Source organism: Neltuma alba, unplaced genomic scaffold (assembly GCF_004799145.2).
Source record: "Neltuma alba isolate B1F8T4 unplaced genomic scaffold, ASM479914v2 tig00010388_pilon, whole genome shotgun sequence".
Classification (NCBI taxonomy): Eukaryota; Viridiplantae; Streptophyta; class Magnoliopsida; order Fabales; family Fabaceae; genus Neltuma; species Neltuma alba.
In genome coordinates, this window is record NW_021635291.1 from 13,201 (window position 1) to 36,900 (window position 23,700).

At 35.2% G+C, this 23,700-nt stretch overlaps 1 pseudogene; it reads right to left on the minus strand.

Moving 5' to 3' along the window:
* Nucleotides 1-11,328: 11,328 nt before the first annotated feature.
* Nucleotides 11,329-18,656, minus strand: LOC114756329 (cytochrome P450 CYP736A12-like; annotated as a pseudogene).
* Between the last annotated feature and the right edge of the window lie 5,044 nt (nucleotides 18,657-23,700).

Here is a 23,700-nt window from a genome sequence, read left to right on the forward strand (position 1 = left end):
TAGTCAAATGAAGGACGAAGTCCCATGTGAGGTACATGTGAAACGAAAACATTCGGTTTCAACCCTTTCGTCAAAGGATCAGCTAGCATATCATTTGTACTGATGCGTTCAACTGAAACTTGGCCATCCTGAACTCTTTCTTTCAGGCATAGGAATTTAAGTTCGACAAATTTGCTTCGACTTTTATTCCTTTTGTTATTTGCTATGGCCACCGCAGCTGCGTTATCACAGTACATTCTTATTGGCCTACAGATTGAGTCCACAATCTTGAGCCCAGCAATGAAATTCTTTATCCAGATTGCTTGTGAACTTGCCTCAAAACACGCAATGTACTCAGCATCACCAGTAGAAGGAGCTGTTAGCGTTTGCTTTGCACTTTTCCATGATATAGCTCCTCCTGCTAATAGGAAGATGTAACCGGTTGTAGATTTATTTGTATCTACACATCCTCCAAGATCTGAATCTGAGTACCCAATTACTTCCAAATTTTCTGTTCTTCTATATGTGAGCATATAGTGTTTAGTACCTTGTAGGTATCTGAACACCTTCTTTGCAGCTGTCCAATGTGCTTCCCCAGGATCACTTTGATATCTCCCCAACATACCCACAGCAAAAGCGATGTCAGGTCTTGTACAAACCTGTGCATACATCAAGCTTCCTACCGCTGAGGCATATGGGACCTTTTCCATACGTTTTCTTTCAAGCTCGATTTTAGGACACTGATCTGAACTAAATTTATCTCCCTTTTCAATAGGAGCTACGTTAGATGAACAGTTTTTCATTCTGAATCGTTCAAGAATCTTGCCAATGTAAGCTTCTTGAGATAAGCCTACAAGACCCTGGGTTCTATCTCTATGAATCTTTATGCCAATGACATAAGATGCCTCACCCATGTCTTTCATGTCAAAACTCTTGAACAGAAACTGTTTCACCTCACGCAATAGTCCCAGATCATTTGTAGCAAGCAAAATGTCATCCACATACAAAATCAAGAATATGATCTTACTCCCACTAGCCTTGTGGTATATGCAGTCATCCATGATGTTCTCAACAAAACCAAATGATGTGATCACTTCATGGAACTTTAAGTACCACTGCCGTGAAGCCTGTTTTAGACCATATATTGATTTCTTTAGCTTGCATACCAACTGCTCTTTACCTTCTGCAACGAATCCCTCAGGTTGTTTCATATAGACTTCTTCCTCCAATTCACCATTGAGGAATGCAGTCTTCACATCCATTTGGTGCAACTCTAGATCAAAATGCGCAACCAATGCCATGATGATGCGGAATGAATCTTTCTTGGATACAGGTGAAAAAGTTTCCCTGTAGTCGATTCCTTCCACTTGTGTGAAACCCTTAGCAACCAACCTAGCCTTGTATCTATCAATGTTGCCTTGTGAGTCCCTTTTGGTTTTGTAAACCCATTTACAGCCAATGGCCTTAGACCCACTAGGCAACTGTACAAGCTCCCAAACATGGTTGTTTGCCATGGAATTCATTTCATCAATCATAGCATCATGCCATAATTTAGAGTTCGCACTCTTCATGGCCTGAGTAAACGTTAACGGATCATTTTCAACATTTACATCACAGTCAACTTCAGCAGAGTACACTATGTAGTCATTAGGTAATGCCGATCTTCTTTCTCTAGTTGACCTCCTTAATTCAACCTCTTGGGTTGATTCAAGCTGCTGACTAGGAACATCCTCTATCACATTTTGTGGAGGTTCCACTTGTGTGACAGTTTGATCAGCTTGTATGTGTTCCTCTTGTCCAGCATTGTCAACTTGAGCTTCAGGATTTACATCATGTTCAATGTCAACTCCAACAGTGGGAGAGTCATTAACTATTGATGGTCCCTCATCATAGGTGTTAGTGGTTTGCTCTATGTGATTATCTTGTGAACAATCACTCCCACTAATCACATCATTCTCAAGAAATTTGGCATTCCTAGATTCTACAAATCTTTTAGAAGGTGGAGGACAATAAAACTTATAACCTTTTGACCTTTCTGCATAGCCTACAAAGTAAGCTCTAATGGTCTTAGGGTCCAGTTTCTTTTCCTGTGGATTGTACACTCTTACTTCAGCAGGACAACCCCATACCCTGAAATGATTTAAACTGGGTTTCCAACCTTTCCAGATTTCAAAGGGTGTTTTGGACACTGCCTTTGTTGGAACCCTGTTTAATATGTAAGTGGCTGTCTTGAGTGCTTCCTTCCACAGGGAAGTTGGAAGTTTGGAGCTACTCAGCATGCTCCTAACCATATCCAATAAGGTCCTATTTCTTCTTTCAGCTACACCATTCATGTCAGGTGAGCCAGGCATGGTATATTGGGCTACTATACCTTGCTCTCGAAGAAATTCAGCAAATGGACCAGGTGCTTGTCCTTCACTGGTGTACCTGCCATAATACTCACCACCTCGATCTGATCTCACAATCTTGATTGGTTTCCCAATCTGTTTTTCTACTTCTGCTTTATATTCTTTAAAGGCATCTAGTGCCTCACTTTTATTATAAAGCATATAGACATACATGTATCGTGAGTAATCATCAATAAAGGTGATAAAATATTTTTGACCATGCGCAGTCAAGTCGGGGCAACAAATATCCGTGTGTATAATTTCTAGCAATTCAGAACTTCTCTTAGCCCCTTTATGTGACTTGTTGGTCTGCTTTCCTCTTATGCAGTCCACACAAGAATCAAACTCTGAATGGTCTAAAGATGGAAGAATTCCATCTTTACTTAACCTTTTGATTCTTTCACCGGAGATATGTCCCAATCTCCTATGCCACAGGCTAACAGAATTCTCATCAATGACACTTCTTTTAGTACCATGCGTAACAGAAAAAGATTGCGGAGAATCAGAAACAATTTTAAATAAACCATCAATCATAACTAAGTTCGCAATCAAAACAGAGTCTTTTGACAAGGTCATAAATTTCTTAGAAAGAACTAAATGGTAATCAAACGGAATCAGTCTTGACATGGAAATCAAATTCCTCTTATAAGAGGGAACATAAAAAACTTCATAAAGGTCCAAAACGCGATTATTTGAAAAAATTATGCGAAAAGTCCCAACAGCTTTCACAGGATCTCCTTTCCCACTGCCTGAAAGGACCGTTTCCTCATTGGGATGTGGAGGCCTGCTGGTTAGAAAGCCCTGCATGGTAGTCGAAATGTGGATCATTGAACCAGTGTCAATCCACCAAGTGTCATTATTAACGCTAGAAAAATTAGATTCAAAAGTAACACACGATAAAACATACCTCTCTTTTCTAGCCATGCCTTCCTCTTGAGACACTCATCCCTCATGTGTCCCTTTTTCTTACAGAAGAAGCATCTGGCATTCCTTTTGTTAACAGCTGAAACAGCAGGGATTTTCTTCTTTTTCTTTTCCTCCTTCTTTTCTTTCTTTCCCCTTCTGCTGCCAGCCTTGGAACTTTCTGCTAAATGAGCCTCCTTTTGTGCAACCTTTCCACTCATCAGCAATCTAGTCTCTTCTTGAACACACATGGACAGCAGTTCATCCACTGACCATTTCTCCTTATGTGTGTTGTACGAGACCTTGAAAGCATCATATTGAGCAGGAAGTGAGTTCAAGATCAATTGCACTAAGAATTGCTCGGTAGGTTCCATTTCAAAGGATTTCAGCTGAGAGGCTAGGTCTCTCATTTTCATTATATGTTGCCTCACACCACCAATACCTGTAAGCCTCATAACACATAATTCAGACATGATGGCACCACCCATCTGTTTGTCTGTTGGCTTGAACTGCTTGTCCAAGGCTTCCAGGTATCCTTTGGCTGTCTCACATTTAGGGACTGCTCCCCTAATGCTTCTGGTGATCCTTTGTTGTATAAGCAGAAGAGATAAGCGGTTGCTCCGCTCCCACAATTCATACCTTTCTTTTGCCTCCTTATCATTTGAGGCATCATCTGGTCTAGGAGGCTTTTCATACCTCAAGGCATAATCCAAGTCCATACAACCGAGCTGCAGCAAAACATCATCTCTCCAATCAGCGTAGTTAGTGCTACCATCTAAGATGATTTTGTTGCTCACATCAGTCATGATTCTAGGGGCAGCAATTGGAACTGCAAATTGGAAACAGACAAATGAACAAAAAAAAACCAAGCTCACAAGTTAGAATTTGAGGCAATCACAATTCACTGTGCCATGTATGCATGCTTAAATGAATAAAGCATACAAGTAATAAATACGTATCACTAATGTCTACCTGTGGGCAAAGATATTAGCATAGCATGTATTTATCTCAAATTGATGAAACTAGAATGCATTTGCATTTTCTAATACCTGTGGGCCACTTAGAAAATAACAAGGCCATTCTATCCCACCCTAATTAAATATGCAATTATGAGATATCTACCTGTGGGCAAAGATAAATCATAATTACACATTTAATTACAATTGATATTTCAAATCCATATGTGATTAATTAGTGCATGCGACATAATTAAGGATGCTGTGGCTATTCCTTAGAAGATGCATGCTAATCACAAATATCACAAATGTGCATTTAAATTCTAAATATGCACAACTTAATGGAGAATTTAACAAATCAATTTAATCAACTGAAGTAACTAAATAATTTAATTTAAATTCTCCCACTATTTCATGCACCCCAAGTTTAATTTAATTTGATAAATTAATTTCAATACATTTCAACTTCAAAAGAGTTTTACAAAATTCAAATAGTTAATTTAATTGCCCAAAAACATTATCCAAAATAGGCAATTAAATAACAAAACAAATTAAATTTTGTAAACATTTTCCAAATGTCAAAATGTTAAAGAAATTAATTATCCTCAATTTAAACAATTATGGAGCACAAAACAGAATTCAAAGAAACATATTACAAAACAAAATTAATTTATTTTGTACAAATACATTCTGAAAAATTAAATTAAATGGCCCAAAACAACCTTCTGGAAATAAAACCAAATGGCCCATACTTAAAAGTCTAAACAGAGCCCAAATAATCAATCCAGAAACGAAACAAAACAAACCAAAAAAAAAAAAAGTCAAGGCCCAAAGTGAAGGTCCAGAAAACAAACTGAGACTAAAAAATAAATTTCCATGCAAAACGAGCCCAACAAGGAGCCCAAAACGTTACTGTTCTGAAACTGTGCAGATTTTTTTTTTTTGCAAAGTGGCCCAAAATAAAAGCCCAGACAGAGAGGGAGAAAAGAGACAAAAACCCAGAAAACTAAAGCCCAAAGATCTCGGCCCAGTTCGTCATTAAAATTTTTTTTTTTTATTTTTTTTATTTTTAACAGAAGCCCAAATGCGTGTCTGGCCCACTACAGGATAAATGAAACGGTGAGTTTCATTTCACCAGAAACGACGCCGTTTTTTTTTTTTTTTTTTTCCGGGCCCAGGTTGTCTTCCTCATGGAGTCGGGTTAGGTCAACCCGACTCCTAACCCGCACGCGACCCGGTTTGGTGGTCCTCCTCAGCCGCCGGCGTCTGCAACTTTCGGCCATTTTTCTCTTGCCAACCAGTGGCCATTTTTGATGAACAATAGCAACGGCAAAATCGGGACCTCCATGGATGATGAGGTTGGCGACAAATTCATCGAAGGGATTTCATCTCTCTCATCGTATTAACCCGAAAATGAACTTAAACAATTATAAAGGTAAATAACACAACGCATATATGATTTTGGCTATGAAAATGACGGTAACAATGCTTATTTCTTTCCCATTTAAAACTCAAAAGTTGCACACATTCAGTAAAAATTCAAACTTATCCGAATGTGGTAATGATTGATGGGAGAATCAAAATTATTCTCCTCCGTCCCATTCAACCCGTAAATCATAAATAAATATCCAGATCACAATCAAATTAACCAGATCAAAAAAGATGCTCTCAAATTGATTAAAAATTTTCAAAATAAAAAATTAAACAAATTCAAATGAGCATCATAAAAGAGTAAGGTGAGGTGAATCGAGAAACAAGGCTCTGATGCCACATGTTAGATAAACAACATATATACATATATTATTCAAACAATCCAGATTATATACATATATGTATGTGATACTCAAAGGAGTTACAGCGGAAGACTTATAAATACCTCTCTCCATTAGCTCAGTTGATTTGATGTAGAACTCGATCTGAATAATGATAAGCTGTGGATTAAAGAACACAATTAGAGAAGAAAGAATGCAGGGAATCTTCCAACTGGCGATTGGGCACAGCGATGGCAACTGGGATGCAGCCGTCACCAGTGGGGAACCCTCAGAAAGTGAGCAGAGATTAGGGTTTCGCTCCTGACTCAATGTACCGTATGTTATTTTCACCATCAGAAACTAACTTTAATTAATTGAGTCCATTACCCATCTTGGACTGGGCCCAAAATGACTACGGGCCACACTCAGAAATATTTATTAATTATCCTAATAATATCTAAATAGTTATATATTAATAATAAATATCTCACAGGAAGAGCTAACAAGTGCTTGGCTCTTGGCATTGAGAGACCAAATGTCTCAGACATATCCAAGTCATGAGGAGACTTGTCTTCTGGAAGTTCCCAATTAAAGCAGTGAACCAATTGTGCTAAAATAAGCTTAACAGTAATTAAACCCAATTGCACACCAGGGCAGCCTCTTCGACCTGAACCAAATGGTAAGAATTGGAACTCATATCCTCGATAGTCCATATTGCCGTCCAAGAACCTCTCTGGACAAAATGCTTCCACATTATCAGACCATATCTTAGGATCTCTTCCTATGGTCCACGAGTTCACTATGATTCGTGAGTTCTTCCTTATGTCATACCCATTGATCGTGATGTCTTCCCTACACACACGAGGGACTAGTAAGGGTGCAACTGGGTATAGCCTCATAGTCTCTTTAAGCACCATATCCAAGTAACTCAACCTTGGCAAATCGGCTTCCTCGACCATTTTGCTTATTCCTACTTGGTTTTCTAGTTCGAGCTGGAGTTTTTTCATCACCCTTGGATTCCTTAAGAGTTCCGAGAAAGCCCACAGAATGACAGTAGCTGAAGTCTCCACTGCACCAACGATCGTATCTAGAAGGATCGCTTTGATGTTGGTTCGATCTATGACAAAGTTGTGCTGATCATCGTAAGTATCCATGCAAGAGAGTAGTATGTCCACGAAGTCCTTGCGTCTTCTATTCTGCCCTTCTGCTGTTGCCTTTTCATGCTCTCTAATAATCGTTTCTAACATCTCATCACGTTCCTTGCTAATCTTCCGCAAGCGTCTTGCAAAGCCCTGAATCAAAAGTGATATGTACTCCAATTAGTCTCAAAAATATTAACAATTGATTATTGCTTAAATTGTATTGTTTGTCTATAGTTCCACCTTTTTTTTTTTTTTTTTTGCTTTCTTAAAACTGGAGCTCTCTGACTTTGTAGCTATAATCTAGTTGGTTTGTCGAATGTTTACTAATAAAGTGAAGCCTTCTATAGAAAGAACCATAAAGAAAGAAAGCAGGTGCGCGTCGCTAAAACGACAGCGTTTTGATTTTGCATTGGCGTCCACCTAGCTTTAGAAGGGCACCATATCCTTCCCTCTCTGGTTCTCTCTGTTATTTTTTTCAAACAAAATTAACAAATCACATGCTGAGGCACATCTTTTCTTTTCTTTCACATTTTTTATTGATGACACGTCAAAAATGTGCATCGAGATAGATCCAATTTCATTATTATGGCTATGACGAACGAGAGAGAAAGAAATGGGGCACCGGCGTTTTTCAAATGAAGACTCACACCACGCATTGCGCATTTGCACCCCCATGTTGACTAATTAAACCTTATCACCAAATAAAAAACAATTACAAATGACGGCCACTGGAAATGCTAGTTAATTGTTAAAAATGTGTTAGTTGTTATAAAAAAAAATATGTATTGGTTTCTCTAAATTATCCTGTTTTTATTAGAACTATCTTTTAAACAATACAGATAGTTTGAGAAACAAGCCCCACTCTATATACTCTATTTTGACTAATTAAACCTTATCACCAAATAAAAAACAATTACTTCTCCAATCTTAAATATAAGACCCTTATATACACTATATGAAGATCTTATATTTTGGGCTGGAGGAGTACTAATGAATGCCACTGGAAATACTAGTATTTTTGGCATTATATATATGTGTAACGCATGAATAGATTAGTACTCTCATATCCCTAATACAAAAGTATGATAATTAATTTGCAGATATTTATTTTAAAAATTAGGCAGTTAGTTAATTGTTAAAAATATGTTATTGGTTATAAAAAAAAATGTATTGGTTTTTCTAAGTTACCGTGTCTATATTAGAACTATCCTTCAATTATATTATTCTTAACATGCATAATTAAACAATATAGATAGTTTGAGAAACAAGCCCCCCTATATATATTATATCCTTGGAAGAAATTGAAATATGACTCATCTCAATTCTTGAGAAAACATGAGGTTAAGATGAGCATTTGGTAATTTATTCTCGTATAAGAACTTTGTTTGATATTTTAATTTTATAAAATAAATTTTGATTTTTCTAACTCTAATGCATTTAGTCTTAAATAATAATTTTTTTAAAATAAATACCACTGTGAAAAAATAAACTTAACATCTCAATGTTTATAAATCTTTTGTTAATATTTAAAATTTAATATTAATATTATATTATTAGAATCAGACAACTAAACACTTTATAAAATTAAAAGAATAAACTTAACAATTTATAAAATCAAAGAAGAAAACAAAATGAAATTTTTCTATAAAGGTAGGCATTCATGAGCAAAACATAAATTATTTTAAATTCCAGTAGCTATAGTTGTTCAACTTTTTCCACTCTTGAGTCAAAATTCAACAGGAACGGGCAGCGTTGCTGATTGAAACATTGAATAAACCAGCAGGAAAAAAGAACAATAAATAAATAAATACACACACACATAGTTGAGTTGATAATGGTACCTGGATATCAAGTGGCGCCAAGAAAGGCACGAAATCTGCAATATTGAAGGCTCCGACCAAATTCAGCGTCTCATGAACAAGCCCCTTCAGATCATACCTATCATCCCTGTTGCTTCCAAATATCATCTTATACATTATATCTTCTACAAGTCGCTCCACCTTCTCCGTCAGATCCACCACCTCACGCGCCGCCGCCCATTTCTCGATCGACTTCACCAGCTGTCCCAACTCCTTCCTTCTCAAGGGGGCAAACGACTCTACTTTCGATGCACTAAAAAGCTGCAAAGTACAGAGCTTCCTCATGTTACGCCAGTAAGGACCATATTCAGAGAAAGCCATCCCCTTGGAGCCATAAGAAAGGAACTCCGACGCTTGAGTCTTTGGCCGGCTCGCAAAGACGACGTCGTGCGTCTTCAGGAAAAGCTCGGCAGCTTCAGGGGAAGAGACGACAACAGCAGGGACCTGTCCGAGTCGCAAGGACATGATGGGTCCATAGCGCTTCGCGAGAGACTGAAGGGATCGGTGCGGGAGAGTACCCAACTGGTGGAGGTTGCCGATCACCGGCCAGGCCGGTGGACCTGGCGGTTGTTTCTGGTCATGCTTAGGTCGTCTAAGGCACAGGGATAGGAACAGAGCTGGTACAAGGAAGAGAAGTGGCAGAAGAAGATGGGAAGGCAACATGTTTTTTTTTTATTGTTTGTCTGATGCGAGAGAGAGGAAATGAATTACATAGAATTAGAATTTACAAGGTGTTCTCCCCCAGTGAGTTGGTGGATGAAGAATTAAGCGAAGTCGTGTTCTACCCAAAAATACAAAATAAAGCTCAAGCGGGCGGATTAAAATATAAACGCCAATTTTGACCATGTAATGAATAAGAATGAAAAATAACACCACGCCCTCCATGAAGGACAGATGTTTTTTGAAGCAAAGCAGAGTCAATTTTATTATGCTCACTAAACCATTCAAGAAAGCAGATAAATCTAACATACACCTTAGAAAAATAGAAGCAGTTTAGGTGAAATCTGAGCAGTTCGTATCTAATTTCAACGATTCAAATTTAATTTTTTTTATTTTTATTTGTTTAAAATAATTATTTTAATATGTATAGAATATAAAGTAAAATAATCTCTTAACTATCATTTTTTAAAATAATTTTTATTTACAAATAACTAATTAAAATTTTAAATCTAGACCATGTAGATCCGATCTGGATAATCCAGATCTGATAAATTTAAGCACAAAAACTGATTTCAAAAAATAAAGACAAAAACAAATCGAGATCGCTGGTGCTGTCATTGTGATGATGGGATTCCTCTGGTTCCATTAAAGTTCCTCTCTTCTGGCGATTGAGAGAAATATCAAAGCAGGGCGACGGAGAGAAGGCTTCTTTCTTTCTTTACTTGATCCTAAGCTCAGTTGACGAAGAAGTATGCCTAGAATAAGTTAAATAAGTGGTAATTCTTAAATGCTGTTGTCTCATGAAAATTGAACTGTCTTCAGGATTATGGAAATTTTAAAAATATTTTGAAACCAAATTGTAATTAAATTAGTCTATTATGCCTTAAGATCTCATTGCTATTATATTCCATATTAACATAACCACGTGTTGGTGAGAAAATTAAAAGATGGAATTTAACAAATTAGTTTGGATGCAATGGAATTAATTAATTAAGCCTCTCCCTGACCCATTTGGTGGAATGATTGACCCAAATTCTCCTGTAAAAATGAATGGGAGATATCAAAATTGTCTATTGCTACTCTTTCCAACCTTTTGTTTAATATACCTGACTCAACTGGTTTAATGACTAACAAATTCGAAAAAAATTTCCCCGCCACCAAAAAAACGTCCAGGGTTGGGAGATTGGGTTAGAACTTTCGTAAAGGCTCTGTTTGGAAGGAGACGTGACATTATTAAATGATTTTGCTACATAACTTTAATTTATACTTATCGTGTTCTATTTATAAGCACTTATAGTATATTTCACACAAACTAAAAAATTCTCAATTAAAATATTACAACTTTTCAACTTTAATCCTATTTACTATATACACTTTTTTTAAAAAAATAGCTATCTACATTATAAATAAAGAATAATATAGTACAGTCATACTAAAAATTTAATGAAAAAATTTATAAATAGAACAAAAAAAAACATTCTCTCTCTACCTTATAAATAGGACTAAAGAATTACGGTCTTAATAACAACAAAGACTACATAGACGTATGACTAACCAAAAAAACTTGCACAAAGACTACATAGACGTATGACTAACCAAGAAAACTTGCACTTTTACAATGACATGTCTTGCAGTGATTAGGATTAGGGTGTACCCATTATTGAACTGAAAAGGCCTCATATTAGGATTCATCAGTTAATTAGTAAGCGATAGGATGGAAGAGCTTGCAAGGGATTGGCTCTTGGCATTGATAGTCCAAATTTCTCAGTCATATCCAACTCGTTAGGAGAGCTGTCATTTGCAAGTTCCCAATTAAAGCAGTGAACTAACTGTGCTAAAATAAGCTTAACAGTAATTAAACCCAATTGCAGACCAGGGCAGTCTCTTCGACCTGAACCAAATGGTAAGAATTGGAACTCATATCCTCGATAGTCCATATTGCCGTCCAAGAACCTCTCTGGCCAAAATTCTTCCACATTATCAGACCATATTTTAGGATCTCTTCCTATGGTCCATGAATACACTATGATTCTTGTGTTCTTCCTTATGTCATACCCATTGATCTTGATGTCTTCCCTACACACACGAGGGACTAGCTAGTAAGGGTGCAACTGGGTATAGTCGCATAGTCTCTTTAATCACCATATCCAAGTAACTCAACCTTGGTAAATCAGCTTCCTCGACCATTTTACTTATTCCTACTTGGTTTTGTAGTTCGAGTTGGAGTTTTTTCATCACCCTTGGATTCCTTAAGATTTCCGAGAAAGCCCACAGAATGACAGTAGCTGAAGTCTCCACTGCACCGGCAATCGTATCCAGAAGCATGGCTTTGATGTTGGTTCGATCTATGACAAAGTTGTGGTGATCATCGTAATTAGTATCCATGCAAGAGAGTAGTATGTCCACAAAGTCCTTGTGTTGTCTATTCTGTTCTTCTGGTGCTGCCTCTTCATGCTCTCTAACAATGGTCTCCAATATCTCATCAACTTTCTTGCTCGTGTTCACCAAGCGTCTTGTAAAGCCCTAAATCAAGAGGGGTGCTTTAGCTTCCAAAAATTAATTATTATTATTATTGGTTAAATTACATTGTTTGTGTTTCACCCAAATTTTTTGAACTAGTTTTGGTACTCGTTACAGTTATGAATATCATAATACTTATCAATATCAAACATTCAAATATAATATGAACAGTCAAGATTTAATTTTTTGTATTTTTGTTTTTTAAAAATATTTTGCTTTAATAGGTAGATAATCCAAAATCAATGTAATCTTTAACTATAATTTTAAAAAAAATGATTTTTTATTTAAAAATTATCAATTGAAAATTTTAAATTTAGACCACAAAAACTATATCTAAATTGTGTAAATTTCACCGCAATGAACACTAAAACTGGTTATCAAATTTTCTTTTGTTTTTTAGAAGCTTGAGCCTCTAACTTTCTATAATCTAATGCCGACAGGGATTTAATTGTATACAGGGACGTGTGATTCCTGTTTTTTCTGGATGTGCAAAGAGATTTCTGGCCCTAAGGTCTATATTAATATTCATCAGTGTCTTTTGGCTAACACACTTCTACATTTTCTGACTATAGTTTTGGATCTCAAATGCTTTACTTAGTAATTAAAATCACTTTTATGATTTGTTTTTCAACCAAACACCCCTTATACCCCTTGTAATAGCATAATAACGGGAAAACAAATTGCCCCTGGCCTACCATTATAACTAACCACATGGCATGGTTTCAATTTGATTTTGGTGACGGTAAGGTATGGCTTATTAAATTTTGCAGCTGAAAAGGCTTTGGCCCGCGCCCGCCCATACCAAAAACTAAGGACTTTTACGATATAGTACGCCACTAAACTCCATCCTTGGATTAAACTGTCATCTCGATTCTTAACAAAAACATAAATCATTTTAAATTCCCATATACCGATCTCACTCTCTGTTCAATTCTTACCACTGTTAGACCAAAATTTGAGAGGATATAGCTACACCATGGACAGATGTGCTGACTGAAACATTGAATAAACCAGCAGACACACATAGTTGAGTTGATAACGGTACCTGGATATCAAGTGGCGCCAAGAAAGGCACGAAATCTGCAATATTGAAGGCTCCAACCAAGTTCAGCGCTTCATGAATAAGACCCTTCAGATCAAACTTATCGTCCCTGGTGCTTCCAAATATCATTTTATACATTATATCTTCTACAAGCCGCCCCACCTTCTCTGTCAGATCCACCGCCTCACGCGCCGCCGCGGATTTCCCAATAAACTTCACCGCCTGTCCCAACTCCTCCCTTCTTAAGGGAGCAAACATCTCCAATTTCGATGCGCTAAAAAGCTGCAAAGTACATAGCTTCCTCATGTTGCGCCAATAAGGGCCATAATCAGAGAAAGTCATTCCCTTGGAGCCATAAGAAAGGAACTCGGACGCTTGATTCTTTGGGCCGCTTGCAAAAACGACGTCGCGCGTCTTGAGGAAAAGCTCGGCAGCTTCAGGAGAAGAGACAACAGCAGGGACTTGTCCGAGTCGCAAGGACATGATGGGTCCATAGCGCTTCGCGAGAGACTGAAGGGATCGATGCGGGAGAGCACCCAACTGGTGGAGGTTCCCAATAACCGGCCAGGACGGTGGACCTGGCGGTTGCTTCCGGTCACCTTTTGCTGGTGTAAGGCACAGGGATAGGAAGAGAGCTGAGAGAAGAAAGAGAAGTGGAAGAAGTTGAAGAAGGGAAGGGAAGGGTAAAGGGGAAGAAGGCAACATGTTTGATTGTTTGTTGCAGAAAGAAAATCAGGAGCTCAGTGCATTAAGTACTGGTAGGTGGGAAGTGAAGATTTAAAAGTTGAAGGTGTGATTAAAATCACAGCTCGCCTGCGCCGCCCCATGCTATCCATTCAGATCTGGGACCAAAAAAAAAAAACAAAAGATTGCTATAAATTGGCGCGGAGCCTCTCCTCACCTATTCCTTCGCATCCCATTTTCATCCTCTTCCCTGATCATGACCCTTCATTTCATCTACGGCCAAAAATAACCCATTTATCCAGCGACAGTGCGTGAACTCATGGAAATAAAAATGGGGAAGATCATTTGACTGATTTGCAAAATTTATCGATCGCATGTCCTCTAAGAGACAAAATGTTGTATATATAATTTGAGAATATATGGGGGGAGATATGAGATCATGGAATATATTGACACATGATCAACACAGAAACAAACATAAATTAACTTTGTACACAACACGATGTAAATACTACGTCTTATCTTGTTTAAATAAGGCTGCAATCATTGTTCATTTCAGACATCAATTACCTATTTCATCCGCAAATAGCACTTGATTGACCACATTTTGATAACAAACCCCAAGGAATAATCTTTACTTATTGCTATATTTTTGCAAGACACATGCGTATTCATCCAAGCAACTATGTGCGTGTATATACACGCACTACAAAAAAAACAGCTAATCATTAACAAAATTAGTGATGGAATAATTTCGGTCACTAATTTCTAATGGACTATCCACGAAAATTCCATCACTAAACTTAGCCACAGAATTAGCGACAACATTTAATCCGTCGCTAATTAGCCACATAATTTTTTCTGTTGGAAAATTCCATGGCTAATTCCGTGACTAAACTTTTATAATTAAAATTACCCACGGAATTAGCTAGGGAATTTTTTTTGTCAAAAAATTTTGTGGTTAATTCCGTGGTTAAAATTTTATAATTACAATTTGCGACGAAATACTTTTCCATGGCTAATTTAGCCACAGAATTAGCGATGGAAAATTATTCTGTTTCTAATTTTCGTGACTAAAATATAATATTTAATATAATATAACATAATAATATAATAAATATATAATTAAATTATATACCTTATGAATATTAAATAAAAGAATTAAATTTAAAAAATATATTTATGAAAAAATTATTTCCTATTTAAAATTCAAAATTAGTGTCATTGGAAATTAATATTATATTTAAAATAATTTCTTTAAAAAATAAAGCATTATAAAATAAATAGTAAAAAAATATCTAAAAATTATTTTGTTGCAAAAATAGTTATGATTAAAATTATCATATAGTTTATTTTTAGTTTCTAATAATATATATGTGTAATTTTGCATAATAAATCAGTAAGTTCTTTACAGCTCAACTGGTTAAGTCGCGCGCGTGCACAAACGAGGCCTTTGGTTTGAGCTGTGGAGAAGTCACTTTGATGAGGAATTATATGGTGGTGACACGTGGCAATACAAGGTGGCATGTGAGATAGCGATACGTGGCGGTAGAGGTGAGATGGCAAGGACACGTGGAGATGCGGTCATGACACATGGCGGCGGAGCTGAGTTAGTAGCGACATGTAGAGATGAGGTGGCACCGACACGTGGTGGAGGAGGTGAGGTGGCACCGACATGTGGTGGAGGAGGTGAGGTGGCACTGACACGTGGCGGCGGAGGTGAGGTGGCAATGACACTTGGTGGCGAAGGTAAGGTGGCATTTTAATTTTTTTAAAAAATAAAAGATTCCGTAGCTAATTACCAACGGAATCGGAATTCCGTCGATAATCCAATTAGTGACAAAAAAAATTAGCGACAGAACCAATTCCGTCACTAATTCTGTCGGTAATATGATTTCGTCGCTAATCCGTCGCTAAATAAAAATTCTATCGATAAATTCCGTCGCTAATCAGATGTTTTTTGGTAGTGATGTGTGCCTGTGTTTATATATACATATACATACATATATAAATGTATATAGACTTTCTTGTTGGTGTCGTTTAATTATGGGAGAATAGAAACGGGAAGAAACACGGAAGTGAACAAAATAACTTACACGTTAAGCCATATGCTTTAAATTATTGAAATAAATTAGATTTAACAGTTTCTTTAGACTTGTACTTACTTAACAGGCACATTAAACTAACTTCCACTCATAGTTGACATATACCTAAATATACATGTAAACGATGTGTTGGAACAAATTTTTCTGATGAATTGTGTGGACAAACTTTCATGATTTCAAGTCAGTGATTGAACCATTTAATTGTGCCAAATCAAATCATTCTCTCGTCTTTTTGAAATGGCGGCATTCTTCTATAATTATTGATTAAATATTTCAACGACCTCGCTCATTTCTTTGTTTTCTGGTTACTTGGTATAGAGCATTGAACAAAAAAGATATCTCTAGTCTGATAATGGGAATGATAAAGAACTGTTACTTGCCCATGAAAAAATAATTAAAAAAAAAACACTTCTGGGAGACAAAAAGTTGTCATTTTTTTGGTTTTATATTTGAGGGAAAATAAAAACTAATATTTATCGTATTTTTTATTCAACACTTTGTCTTCTTTCCTAATTTTCAGCAAATTTTAATTGAAATTTCTGCCCCTACATATATATATAGTCGAAAATTAGCCGCTAAAGTATCAAATGTGGTACTTGAGATTTCATTTCGATAACAAATCCTTGTAATGAAACATCTTTACTTGTTACCATGCATATACTGTTTGTAAGATCCCTATTCTTGTGTGTGTGTGTGTGTTTATGAAAGAACTTTCCTGCCACAGTTAAAACAGAAATGCCATTTTAGAATAGAAAAAACTTTCACGTTAGCCATAGATTTTAAACTATTGAAATGAATTACAATTTATTCCAATATATATTCTTCATATGACATGCATATAATTAAAACACAAGGGATACATAAGCCTTGTAATACGAGTCCTTATTATTTTCTAAAAATACAGAACTGGATCCATATGTTGAGCCAAAAGCATATAAAGTCGAAAACCTTGACCGCCATGACTAATGTGGACATTCTGTGCTCAATCTATAAGTTGGAACGGCTAACAAGTGCTTGGTTCTTGGGACTGTAAGGCCAAACTCTTCGTTCATGTCCAAGTCACTAGGACGCATGTTTAAAGGAAGCTCCCAATTAAAGCAATGCGCCAATTGAGCCACAGCAAGTTTAACTGTAGTCAGACCCATCTGAATTCCAGGACATGTTCTACGACCTGATCCAAATGGTAACAATTCATAATCGTGTCCTCGTATGTCTATGTTTCTGTCAAGGAACCTCTCTGGATAGAACATAGAAGCATCATCTGACCATACTTTAGGATCTCGTCCTATAGCCCACACATTCACTATGATCCTTGTCTTTTTTCTTATGTAATATCCATTAACTGTGACATCCTTCGTACTTTCTCGAGGGATTAAAGGAGCAGGGGGATGCAGTCTGAGAGTCTCCTTAATGACCATGTCTAGGTAACTTAACTTAGCTAAATCACCTTCCTCGACCATTCTGTTCATTCCAACTGCATTTTTAAGCTCATTTTGGAGAGTTTTCATCACTCTTGGATTCCTAAAGAGCTCAGATAAAACCCAGTCAATTGCAACACCGGAAGTGTCAGTTGCGGCAAAAATCATGTCTATTAGAATGGCCCTGAGGTGAGGTCTATCAATCACATGGTTTTGTTCGTCCTGCAAATCTATGGGCTGATCGTGCATCAAGGAAAGCATTGTGTTTATGAAGCCCTTGTGGACTTTAGAAGCTTCTTCGTGCTCTCTCACTATCTTTTCCAGAACACCATCAAGTGCCTTATGGTTTCTCCTTAGTCTTCGTGTCAAACCCTGTCATACGGAAGAAAATATTGATCATTTAAATTTAAAGTAGGAAGAAAACCCAATTATTATTCTCCTATATATTAATGCTATTGAGGGATTATAATTTGGATTGTATATTATTTTTTTCAGCAAGAAGAATTTGGACTTGATACGCGTCAGAAATGAGCTTGAACTCGTCCACGCACAGAGAAGATATATGAGTATTATTTAAGGAAAAAAATTAACAAATTTTGATATGAGTAAAATAAGATGTTATACTAGTTGGAAGAATAAGACGCTGGCACGCACATAGCACATATACCTGGAAATCAAATACCCCAAGCCAAGGGACATAATCAACCAGATTAAATTGCCCCGCCAAGAGGAGTCCCTCCTTAATCAGCCCCTTTAATTTAAGCCCGTCGTCCTTAGCACGTCCTAGTATAATCCTATATATTATGTTTTCTATAACGTCCCCCACCACCTCACTGAGATCGACGACCTCACGCGCCGCCGCAGCTCTCTCCAGTAACTTCACCATGGCTCCCAGTTCCTCCCTCCTCAGAGGAGCGAACATCTCCACCCTTGACGAGCTCAGAAGATGGAGCGTGCACACTTTCCTCTCATATCTCCAACTCCGCGGCTTCAGAGGACGAAACAACAACGGCAGGAACTTGTCCCAACTTGAACGACATGATGGGGCCGTACTTTTGGGCGAGAGATTGAAGGCTGCGATAGGGCAGTTCTCCCAGCATGTGGAGGTTGCCGATGATCGGAAGGGACATTGGGCCCGGTGGTCGTTTTCGATCATCGTGACATCGTTTTGTGATGAGTATGGAAGTGGATAGAAGGAACGCGAATGTGAGAAAGAGGACAGCAGGAATCGCTAACGATGGAGGAAACATGTTTGATCGTTTGCTTTGGAGATGGAAGAGCCCTGATTAGTGCAAGAAAATGGGGGTTCGTGGGGTTTGGATTTTATAACAAGCGGGAATTTATTGATTAATTATTATGGTATATAGATTTTTTCTTGGCCAAAATTGTAGTATATAGATTAGCCAACTAACTTGAAAGCAACGAGGCGTTATGGAATTAATATCGGAATATCTGATATGGTTGAGGATGAAATGTTAAATGAACAAAAAACCAAAAGATGTGTGCAAGTTGATTATAATCAAGGTTGTCTCAATTCTCATGAGTTTAATTATATACTTTTAATACTATTTTATTAATAAAGATAAACTTGGATCTAAATTCAAATCATAAACTCATAAAAATTTACTTTTATTAAGAAAATAGTATTAAAAATATATAATTAAATAATTAAAATGTAAAAAATGACAATAGTTTTGTTTAAACAAATTTTAAATCCAAACCATTGAAATTCATAATTTATCATATTTAACAAATTAAAAGTAATTTTTATGAAATTCATATATAAAGTTACTAAACATAACCAAATCTAAAAATTTAGCGTGATTTTAAAAACAAGTTAATATAATTTTATAAGCTAAAAATATAAAAAGGATAAACCTGATGAGTAAATTTGTAAGTTCAGCTAGCACGAATTTGTTATAAACTGAAAACATGAAAATGTTGAATTAGGAGAGTCAATCAACAAATTTTATAACAATAATTATAAAAAATAAAACTTCATCTTAGCCGAAAGGCCAAGAAATTAAGGCAAGCGTGCGAGTTGGTAAACATGGGCAATTTTTGGTAAGTAATAAATGTGTGCCTAAAATAAAACATCTGTGTGTGTGTGGGTGTGTTGGGAACAGCGGATAGGGCGGTGCGGAGATTCAACCTTGGAGCGCCGCAATGCTACGCCCATTTGGATTCACGGTAAACAAATGGATTTTAGATTATTGTTATTCGTATAACCAACATTGATTGGAAGTGGTGTTAGTTAATGGGAAAATTGGTAAAAAATCCCTATTTAAAAGTTTAATGAGCTAAAAAGACTTGAATTTGAGCACATGCAAGTATGATCCGTGAGTGCAACATATCTTTTGTTTTGTATAATATATCTTCTGTTGTGTGCAAATGATTTCTGTATTGATAATTGTTGCATATCATTGATAATATGTTGCACACAGCGGAAGATATGTTGCGCTCACGGATAATAATTGTATTTGCTCAAATTCAGATCCTTTTAACCAATTAAATTTTCATCCAGGGATTTTTTTTTTTACCAATTTCCCCTTAGTTAATTGTAATTTACGTATGAATATTTTTTATAAGTAATTTTGAGAAATTTGATTATATATGTTTGAATTTTATTAATCAGAATCACTTTGTGATATATAATTATTAGAAAGGTTTGGTAATAAAATTAACAAAAAGGATATGAATTTTATAAAATTGTTTACGTTTTCATATAACTATATTTAACAATAATTATTAATTATAATTTAACAATAAATGACTTGAATCTTTAAATATAATTTTCATTTAATGACATAATGACATAATAATGATAATTTTTGTGAAATTGTCAATTTATTTTAAACACATACGACAATTTCATTTTTTTTTTAAAAAAAGAACATACAAACACAACAATTGCACGCACTGTTAGATAAATAAAAATATAAATAGTTAGGCCATATTTTTGGTAAGGATTCACAATTATCCATTTTATGATCAATTATGCCAAGCCATATATAACGCACACAAAACATTAAGGAAACGTAATCCAACAAAATATTACAACCTCTAAGAAATATAATTTCAACTGGCCCTAAAATTCTAAGGTGGGTAAGATTGGAATTGAACGCAAATTTTCAACCTTAATCGTGATCAATATTTGCGGCTGAGAGAACGGAAAATTTGGAATAACATGAAAAGAAAACATAAAACATATTTTTAATACTTGTTTAATACAATAAAGATAAATGTAAAAAATTATTAACTTAATGCAGATTTTTAATTTGTGGACTTACACTGTGTTCAGGATCGTGTTTTGTAGCCTAAACGTTCATCTCAACCACCAAAGCCACTTTTTGGATTTTGAAATTGTTTTGGTTGACTTCTTTTGTGATGGACTTCTTGGGTTTGATGAGCTTTTGAGCTGAACTTTGGGATATTTGGATGGATACCAAACCATAATTTTAAAAATAATTTTACGATATACAAAATAAATATATAGAGGAGTTTGTCTCGATTTACAGTTAAAAATACTTTTTAAAAACACTTTTATTACTTGCCAAACACCCCCTAGTTTTTTGTGCTTTTGGGGTAAGACAGGGTGCAGTGTAGGAGATTTAAAAAAAAAAGAAAAAGAGAAAATAGCAGACATTGGACAGTAACAATTCTTTTTTTTTTGGCACTCACACATTATAAAAGTTAAAAAATAAGCTGAGGATAATCTTTTTTTAGTAAATACTGATCACAAATTATCGAAAAAAAGTAAATACTGAACGTAAAATTGAAAAAAGAAAAAAAATAAAGCACCATGCCATTTTTTTCATTTATTTACTTAGTGTTTAGATATTTTTTTTGTTTTTTTTTACAAAAAGGTATCTTTTTGTTTTTATTAAATTTCTTACAAATTACTCTATAGTTATGTAATATTATTTACTTAAAAAATTTTACATTTATATAATTTCTGATTTATATATATTTTTATCCGTCAAGTATAATTAATTAAGATAATTTTATTTTTAATATTTTTTACTATCGTCATATTATAATATTATTTAATAAAATTTATATACTTTTTAGTCATTTTATATCTAAACTTATTTTTTATTATTTATTCAAAAATAATTTTTTATAAAAGCCAATTTAAACATAAATTACATCATTCTATCTGACTTTTGACTTTTTGCAAAACTCAGATTGAGAAAAAAATAACTTTTCCCCTTGATTATCCAAACACATGTCAAGGTTAGGAGTAGGCATTATTGCATCATATTCTTTTCATGGAGAACAATGTTAAAAAAATAGGTCTCATGTTGTTACTGTTGCTCTGGCAACGGTTAACAAGGTAATTCCCACCACCCTGAAGTTCTAAACAACTCCTTCTACCATTCACGAGTGAAAAATAAGTGTCAAAGTCAGTCTCGAATTGAGGGTTACCACTATTTTCAATTCATAAAATTTTATATTGTTTTGTTTTATATTTCTAAAATTTGATTTGATTTTAATTTTAATATCTAAAATTTTAACTTCTTTTTTGTCCATGGAAAAAGGTTTTAGAAGCCAAAACTATTGATTTTAAATTTTAAACACAAGACCAAAATGAAGTTAAATTTAAGGAATTAAAATTAGTATTAATCCTAATGTTACAATTGAAAGACATTAATCTGGAAGCCTGCGTTTTTAAGTCAACATGAAATAAATAAATGCTTAGTAATATTGTATTTACCTCACGCCGAGGGCCTCGCATAAATCCAGATTGCCCTGTCCGTGACCGTGCAGCCACTTTGTAACCGATAAGTAGATGCTATGTGATGAGCTTTAGATATTTAACTTTGTTTATTTTAAATGATTTTGTATGTGACTTCTCTTGCTACTAGTAAAATGAACTCTTTTTTTGGCCAAAAAAATGATTTTGTATTGTGTAATATTAATATACTCTTCTTGTATGTAGTATAAGGCCTAATCAATTAATTTGAATAGATTAAAAATATTAATGAAATTAGTTAATATGATATGTTTTTTTTTTAAATACTGTAAGTATCTTCCTTAATTAATTTTCTCTCTCCTTCTCTTATTAATCAATGTTGGGTGGATAACAATTAATCTTACATATAGAATCAATATTAACTTCTTGATTAGGCCCTACATCAAGGACTGGAGGAATAATATTTATTGTTAATAAAAATATTTTTGTTTCATAAACCGTAAAAATATTTTTTCCGAAGTAGCCAAACTAACACGTCGCACCAGATCATGGCAACACAGTAATTGAAAGGCAGCAACTTTAATATATATTTGAAATAGTGGCATTCTTTTAATAATTAGTGATTATTATTTCAGCTACCACATTTTGACTTTGGCCCATGCCTTAATTTCTTGACGTGATGCGATTAGAAAAACTTCATAGTTAATGAGTGTGTGGTTAGAAAATGTCCAAAGTTCTAATCAAGGGTTTAAATTAAAGATGCGACTGAACCGATTGAACGAGGAACCAGCTCGTTCTAATTTTAACCGCGCCATTTTTGTTTTCTTAAAAAAAGTGCACAATCATAATCATAATTATTTAAATCAGTAGGCCAAAAGTTGCAATAGTCCTAACACAACCTTCAGGATTCAGTCCCGTTTGTCGGTTATTTTTTTCTTTTTTTTTAACAAGAATTTTTTTTTAGCAGAACAAGAAAATTTATTGATTAATGAATATTGCTGATAAGGCTTGATACCATACCACAAAGGGGAGTGACTCGCCATTGTGGAAATGTCACCAAAAAAATATTGCGTTACCTTCAGCGTTAATAATAAATTAAAATCGCCATCAAATTAATTATAGGCATAGTTAATGAAACTTGAAAGATCAATACAAAAAGGACGTATTTCATATTTTTCCACAATACTAAATACTCCTCCGTTCTTTAATATAGGACCTAATTGTTGAGTTGGTTTTGGTCCTAAATATAAAATCCATTTCTCATATCCATCAATTTTCTCTAAACTATTCCTACGGATACTCCCTCAACCATAATCAAGTAAAAGAAGGAGAAGGGGTATTAAGAAAGATGATTATAGTATTTTAGGAAAAACATGTCACATTTCTTATAATTAACTAGCTTACTTAATTTTCTTAATCTAATCAAATTGGTTAAATGGGTCTTGTATTAAGAATAAGAGAAGCACTTCAAATCAAGTCACCGAAAATTTATGAGGGAAAGATACTATAAATCATATAGCTAATTCGTATGGTTAGTGGGTGAAGGGTTCGCATCATTTGGAAAAGGTGTTTAATGAATGAATTGTTATTGGCCTAAA